Source organism: Ammodytes marinus, assembly GCF_949987685.1.
Source record: "Ammodytes marinus genome assembly, chromosome: 6".
In the NCBI taxonomy this organism is placed as follows: domain Eukaryota; kingdom Metazoa; phylum Chordata; class Actinopteri; order Uranoscopiformes; family Ammodytidae; genus Ammodytes; species Ammodytes marinus.
The window spans coordinates 3,286,212-3,294,380 of NC_137235.1; the positions used below are offsets into that span (position 1 = coordinate 3,286,212).

The 8,169-nt window shown below is 40.1% G+C and overlaps 1 protein-coding gene across 1 annotated transcript in view; it reads left to right on the forward strand.

The window, feature by feature from the left end:
• Positions 1–1,009, forward strand: part of stx10 (syntaxin 10) — a 20,521-nt gene extending 19,512 nt beyond the window's left edge. Inside the window, exon 9 of the mRNA XM_080029262.1 lies at positions 1–1,009. This exon is cut by the window's left edge and continues 847 nt beyond it. The gene's annotated coding sequence lies outside the window, so the exon portion shown is untranslated.
• Positions 1,010–8,169: the final 7,160 nt, after the last annotated feature.

Sequence of the window (8,169 nt, forward strand, 5' to 3'; positions counted from 1 at the left end):
TTTCCATGATATTCTAACATTTATTTTAGATGCACCTGTATTAGGAGCATGGCGGCCAATCCCTCACACGCAATGCTGGCTTTGCTTTACCAGTTACATAGACTGAAAACAGTTAATTTACCATAATGATTGTTGTACGTCTCCTTGGTGAGGTGAAGTGAGGTCCCCTAAGCCCCTACGTAGGCGGTTAGTTGACACACGATTGGTTGAGGAATTCTACCCACTCGTTTTGGAGAATAGGAATCCTTGAATCAAATCGAATGGGGTTCGTCTTCTCTGTCTTATTGAAAAAGCTTTAGCTAATGAGAGGGGACGTTGGCTGGGCTTCAGTTGCCGGGCAGGAAGCCTCCACACACGGCTCAGATTTTGTCCTACCGCGCCCTCTGCTGGAGGTGGTCGGTCAATGTTTTTTTTTTTTCCCTTTTGTGTCATGTCCGGTAACGCTGCCCACGCGAAGGTGTGTGTGTGTGTTGCAGTGCTGTAACTAACTCTACACTCAATCAAATGCTTTACAATTTAAATCTTAAATGATGATTCCTGTGCAAAGGCTTTATATACAGACGCAATTTTTTTTTTTTTGTGTGATCCAGATTTTTTTGTGCAGTCATTTTTGTCACCCAGTTACAGAGAAAAATTGTGAATTTTATGGGGATATTTATTCTCAAAATTCTTCCCTTGTTTTTCACTCAAAGAGTCGAGGTTTTAAATACAGCTTTTAGGGGCTCGGGGTGTTTTCCTCACTGCCGAAAAATCATTTAATTGTTTTAATTTTTTTTTTTTCATTGCTGATGCTGTATGATGCTTTTTACATATTCAATGAAGACCTCATTTCTTCAATGCTACAGTGAGGAGGAAATGAACAGACTATTTTAAATCTAGCACTCCACTGGGTTTCACTCCATGTTCGAGGTCTCTGAAGGTTAAGCCATCGTTTTAACTGTACAGTTGTGATGTAACAACGAAAAAATAATGAAAAAAATAAAAAATGAAATAAAAAATTTAAAAACTGGTCGATAATGTAACAAACCTTTTATTTTGTTAATCATGATTGTCCCTCGTTTTTCAGTTTTAGAATGTTTGTATCTTTAAGTACATTAAGATACAAAAAGACAGTTAAAGCTACAGTGTGTGACTTTTTCATATAAATTAATGTTGGTTACAGTCAAGACATCGTCAAACGCATTGACACAGAGTTGATCAAGCCTATCAGCTCCACAAAACTCTCTCTGTATTTCTCAGTATGGCAGCGTTTACAAACTGGTGTCGCACCCCCGACACTAGTGCAGGAGCTCAGAAAAATCCCAAGAAGAGCCCAAGAAATGTTTCAGTTGTTGATTCTACTGCTAAGAAAAAAAACCCGGACATACAGCAGAAATTATAAAATCCATGCGCGATCAGTGAAGGCTTTACCTCGTGTAGATACACTGACAGTGTTGTAGTAATTCCTCATGGAGGGTGACAGAAGTTACACACTATGGCTTTTAAGAGTTTTTTCAAAGAATATCTACATATAGGGGAAGGTGGGGTGATTTGTGCATTTTGGAAGTTGCAAAACCCCTTGTTTCTAGAAAACCGTGGAAGAAATTGGAAATGTGACCACATATTTAAGAAGAGCCATCCATTTGACTCATCCTGTAAAGAAGGGAGACACAAGGAATAAGATATAAGCACATTTAAGCTAAAAAAACTGTGTTTTGCCTTTCAAAGTAAAATTTCCATGATCAAGGTTTTTTGATTATTGTGTCTGAACAATTATAGACACGTTTGAAAACATTTGACACATGTTTTAGTGCTTTGGTATGCTACACTTTGAGTCTATATAGTTAGCACAATGTCAACCCTAAATTGCTGCATCATGCCTATTATCCAAAATTCTGGGGATGGGGTGATTTGTGCGCAAGGGCCTGGGTGAGTTATAAGTAAGTAAAATGTATTTATAAAAGCACATTTATGACAGTTTGCACTGTCCAAAGTGCTGTACATAGTGCATTCAGTAGGTAAACAATGAAGGTAAAATAACAATAACCAAAATAAAAGACGTAAAGCCCATACATCCACATAAACACAGATAGTAGTGCAGAGGTAAGTAAGTAGTGCAGAGGTTAATGGGGAGGAAACACCAGGGTGTACATATGGGTTTTGAGCCTTGATTTAAAGGCAGAAATGTAGGGGGAATCACATTTGTCAGGTGGCAGTTGGTTCCACAAGCACGGAGCAACTAGTGCAAAGTACATTTCTGAGAGTTGTGCCAGTGGCATGGCTGTATACGCTGGTCACCAAAAGAAAGTGATTGTCTACAGTAGCTCAGGAGAGAGTGACATCTCAATTCCACTTAACGACACCACTGATGAGAGTTCAGATGGCCAGAAAGATGATGATGGTGACTTTGTCATTGTGACACAATGACGCACAAATCACCCCACTACGTGGGGTGATTTGTGCGACAAGACAACTTTTTTTCCGAAAGCTATATTTCTTAAACAGTTTATTCCAGATCCAAAGTTTTTATTGCCAGGGATGCACAACATCCTGAAATATATGTACATATTTGAGTTGGAGACATAACTGTCAAGGCCTCACTTTAAAATCACTTTGAGTAAAAAGTTGCACAAATCACCCCACCTTCCCCTATATATTTTAGAATTGTACAGTGGCTTAGCTGGCCCACTTTTAATGAATACATAATCTATGGCTCCAGTTCCCTCTGTGATGTTGTATTTAAGGTCAGAAGCTTTCAATGAATAGTGAATGTAACGGGAGTGAGTTTTAATTAAAATGCACTCGTTTATAAATAGGGCACAACTTCATATCGTATTCTGAGAGGCAGGCGGCATAATGTGACGTTACATTTACCCTGCGTTCCAATCCCATATACTTTCTGTTATCCAGTATGGTAGAAAACGGATATGCAGCTCTGGAAAAAGATTAAGAGACCAGTCTGGATTTTTCTCAAAACTTCATCTCTACATTACTTATTAAACAATGCTCTTTATGACAAAACATGTATTTGGAATTTGCTAGAAATGTTGTCAGTAGTTTATAGTATAAAACCAAAATGTTCATTCTACTCAAACATATGCCTATAAATAGTAAAACCAGAGACACTGAACATTTGGAGTGGTCTCTTATTTTTTTCCAGAGCTGTACGTATAAGTAAGAGGCAAGATCAAGGCGCAATGTTATGATGAAATGAATAAGTAAAAGTATGTCCCAATTATATTACTTCTGCATGCACACTAGATTATTTTTATGGTCAGATGTAGTATGTAGAATAGAAAAATAAAGGGGAAGTGATTTGGAATGCAGGGTACATTTACTGTCCCTGCATTCCAACACCCATACTAGTACCATACTACTTAGTATGCCTGAAAAAGATTTAGGATGTCCCCAATGCAGATGCCAATACATCCAATTGCATTTTTCAGTATGGGAGCCAGCTTGCTTTTTAGATAGATGGATGGATGGATGGATGGATGGATAGATAGATAGATAGATAGATAGATAGATAGATAGATAGATAGATAGATAGACAGACAGACAGACAGATGGATGGATAGATAGATAGATAGCAAAAAGTATGTGATTTGGAACGCAGGGAGACAAGCAGACAGGGCATTCAGACATGACATCACATCTCACCCCCAACAACAGCTTATTTCATAGATGGATGGATACAACCGTGGCTCAGGTGGTTAAGCGGGTTGGCCAATGATCCTAGGGTTGGCGGTTCCATCCCCGCTCTGCCACCTGCGTCATGGTTGTTGTGTCCTTGGGCAAGACACTTCACCCACCTTGCCTCGTGTGAATGTGTATGACTGCTGTATGTTTGAGGTGGTGGTCGGAGGGGCCGTAGGCGCTGAATGGCAGCCACGCTTCCGTCAGTCTGCCCCAGGGCAGCTGTGGCTACTATGGTAGTTTACCACCACCAGTATGACTGTGTGTGAATGAATGGAACCTGGAACCCTGTAAAGCGTCTTTGAGTGCCTTGAAAAGCGCTATATAAATCCAATTCATTACAGACAGATATATAGATAGATAGAGACACAGACAGGTAAATAAAGAGCCGACACAGCCACTCAAGGTCCGTCCTGTATTTGTTAAAAACCTTTTTATTAAGATGTTCAGATTTTATTCCTCATTTTGAATCGTCAGTCTGGTTTCTCTTTACAGTAGTTAATGTGCAAGTATCTTTATTACTGGGTCACAGTTAGGAATTCACAAAGTTATTGGCACTTGGAAACACATGGGGGGGGGGGGGGGAAGACACTGGCATGTACACGGGGCAGGGAGGGGGGAGGGGGTGTGGGGTAGGGTGCAAGGGGAATAGGGCTGTCGAGTGTGTGTGTGTGTGTGAGTGTGTGTGGAAAGACGGTAGACACTAGGGTTTAGGTGTGTGTGTGTGTAGTAAGACAGTATAGGGTTTAGGTCTAGGTGTGTGTGGAAGGGGTAAGGTTGGGTATTTTTCTTGGACAATAGTAGACTTCATGACTACTGCATTGTTTTGTTAAGTTTTATTTTATTTTGAAATCTTTTTTTTGTTTACGTTTAAAAAAAATCTGTTTATCCTTTATCATCTGAACTTTGTCATTTTTCTTCTGGGTTATGACGGAATAGTAAAAGATAATTAATACCTCATGCTGCGAGTGCACATCTAACAATCAAAACCTCCGTAGTACTGCTTCTGCTTGTTCTTTGTCTATGTTCGTAATGTACAGTTTAATATATTTATATATTTATAGTTTGGAAAAAAAATAAAAAATAAAAAACGAGAGAGAAAAAAATTCTGCAGAATATTTTTTTTTCTTAATTTTTTTTTAAACACCCAACGACACCAGAGACGAGAGAGAGAGGTAGAGACAGACAGAGAGAGAGAGACAGAGAGAGAGATAGATAGAGAGAGACAGAGACAGAGAGGAAGAGAGAGAGAGAGAGATACAGAGAGAGGAAGAGAGAGAGAGACACAGAGGGAAAGACAGAGAGAGAGAGGCAGAGAGAGAGAATAGAGAAGTAAAAAATAGTCATTCACGGTTGCTGTATAATCATGTATACTGTATGTATTAAGCCCCATCCGTCCCTCTAACCCGTTGTCTGTTTAAAAGATACTGAGGTAAGACTGTGTCGATATGGACTCTCTAAAAGCTTGTGTCAGTATAGTGTGAAAACCCTGCGCTTGTATTATTGTATATGCATTCAACTGGTCCCAAGAGCGCTCTGTTGAGGGCCCATAGGGGGTTTTTATTCCTGAAACAAACCCTGCGTTCCAAATCACATACTCTTTCTTTTTACTACACTACATAGTACATATTAAAGTACAGAAGAGTTTAAGGGCTACAGGAGAGAAAAAAAAAACAGATAAGGAAGTTTTTTTTTCATAATGTCGAGAAATGTCAAGAATAAAGACAAATACTCCAAAATACTATTGGAGTTAGTGTTAGTGGGGCATTTATGCATTTTCAGCATACTACAATTGACCTGCATGTATTGGGACATCCTACGTTATTTTCTGGCATACTCAATAGTAGGGAAGTATGGGGATTGGAACGCAGGGAAAATCATAAAAATGTACCTGCTTTGTATAAGAAGCCGCTAGCTATCTCGCTCGCTAGCTCGTAGCACTGAGTATATACTTGTTTTTTTCTGAGGGGATTTAGGTCTGCTATGGCTAACAGCTCCCGAGGTAAACTGGTAAATGTTTTATTATTATTGAAAAAAAACTGCATTAGTGACACTTAGACACGCACAGCACTGCACAGGCCTGCATATAGTCTGCAAACGTGTGTGTGTGTGTGCCTAGTTTCTGTATATTATATAAGAGGTTTGCCTGTTTTGTATTCCTTTGTACATGAACATATTTTGTATTTGAGTGTGTGTGTGTGTGTGTGTGTGTGTGTGTGTGTGTTGTCTATGGTGTTTGCACAGGCCTGCATATAGTCTACAAGCGTGTGTGTGTGTGTGTGTGTGTGTGCCTAGTTTCTGTATATATATCTGAGAGGTTTGCCTGTTTTTGTATTCATTTATACATATACAGTGGATATATATATATATTGTATTTGAGTCTGTGTGTGTTGTTTCTGGTGTTTGCACAGGCCTGCATATAGTCTGCAAGCGTGTGTGCGTGTGTGTGTGTGTGTGTGCGTGTGTGTGTTTGCGTGCCTAGTTTCTGTATATATATCTGAGAGGTTTGCCCGTTTTGTATTAATTTGTACATAATACAGTATATATTTTGTATTTGAGTGTCTGTGTGTGTGTGTGTGTGTGTGTGTGTGTTTGTGTTTGTGTGTGTGTGTGTTGTCTCTGGTGTGTGGGGATTTGGGTAAAAGAGCGTTAAGTAAGTAAGTTAAATGTTTTGTGGACAGAAGACTACAGAGAGCAGGAAATGAGACGCGCGGCGCTTTGTGATGATGTCACAGGCCTGAGGAAGATGAAGGGATGAAGAGGGGGAGGGGGGAGAGGGAACTTAGGAGGGTTTTCCACCTCACGATCTTGATTTGAAAATAGTCTTTCATTCGCTTTTTCTCTGCTCAAGTTCAGGCAGTTTTTCAACACTTTAAAACACCGTGATTCCTGACATTCAGTGGGGTCCACACACACACACACACACACACACACACACACACACACACACACACACACGAAAAAAACCACCCTGTTTCAAGATAATTTCCCATACAATACATATATGACAGCACACATCAGGACCCAACAAGCATTTGGACAGAATTGGTTGTCACTGTTTTCGCTTCTTTCATCGATTGAACAATGGCCAAATCCTCTTTTTGAACCAGTTTCTTGAAGATTTTTTTTTAACAATTCCTTACTGTTGCAGTGAATGTTTCATGATGGTTTGGATTGGCTAGTTTATCACACCGATCATCGAATGCTTGCTGGGTGAACATACATTTCTGGGATTCTTTTAAAACGATCTAGATAGAAAGTATCAGAATGCACTTCATACCAATGTGTAGCTCAGTGTGGGACCCCCTGTCTGTCTGTCTGAATCAACCCAAACATTTATTAAGACTTTCACTGGTGGCCCCCTCCCCCACCTAAACTCTCCCCTCCTGTTTGCACATTTGTCAATTGATTGCCCCACTCCCCACATTGGGAGGAAGACCAGTTCCATCATCATCATCATCATCATCATCATCTTCATCATCATCATTTGTACAGTAAACAACCAATCAGAAGAGAGAAACACATACAAAAGCAAAAAGTTAATAAAAAGTACAAAAAGATAAAAATAAACAAAAATAAGGAACTTACAAAAGGAACCCTCACGTTACATCTCGATATCCCACCCTCCCCTCCCCCCCCACCCTCCCCTCAAACCCCTCAACCCCTCAAACCCCTCAAACCCCCCCAAAAAAATCGACAAAAGCTTCACTTCCGAACACCAGCATTAGACCCACAGACAGGGGCTGTGTTGGAAAAGACCCTACTAACGTCCTCCCTCCTACATACTCAACATGTATATACTACATACTGTTTACTTAACGATCCATTGTGTATGCGAGGTTCGTCGGACCGTTTACACTGCAAGTATACAGAAGCAATAAAGATTTATTTTATTTTTTTAAACTTCCATGTCGTTTGAAAAGACGCAATGCATTGTGGGGGCAGTTGAGTATAGGAAAAGTATCCTGTCGATCCATACACAAAATGTTTCCCGAAAGTAAGTACTCATCCGGGCATTTCTCGCCTACACAAACTCGCATACCCAACCGTCACATACTCAAATTGACGTCAAAATTAGTATGAGTAGGACGTAAGTAGGGCTTTTAGTATGAGTAGGACGTTAGTAGGGCTTTGCTAACACAGCCAGGGAGTGACAGAGTGAGCGTGCTTTGGGAAAAGGTGCAGAGGGCTTTGGCTCGCGCTCGCCCAAAGGTGCTTTTTAAAATTTATATTTTTGAAAGATTATTCCCTACACGCTCACTGTCACTTTTTTTTGGTTCCTTATTCTGTGGAATCGTCAGCCGTGGCGAAAAATCAGGAATTACTGTCACAACACAAAAACAAACGGACTAATTATACGTCGTGGATGGACTCAAAACAACTGCTGCTGCGGCCCTTTATTTTGGAAGTCACGTCAGTACCTTTCAATCTACTGACGACTTTTATTTGGCATTTTTAGCCCACTTTTTCGGCGGACATTTTGGCGGGTTATTT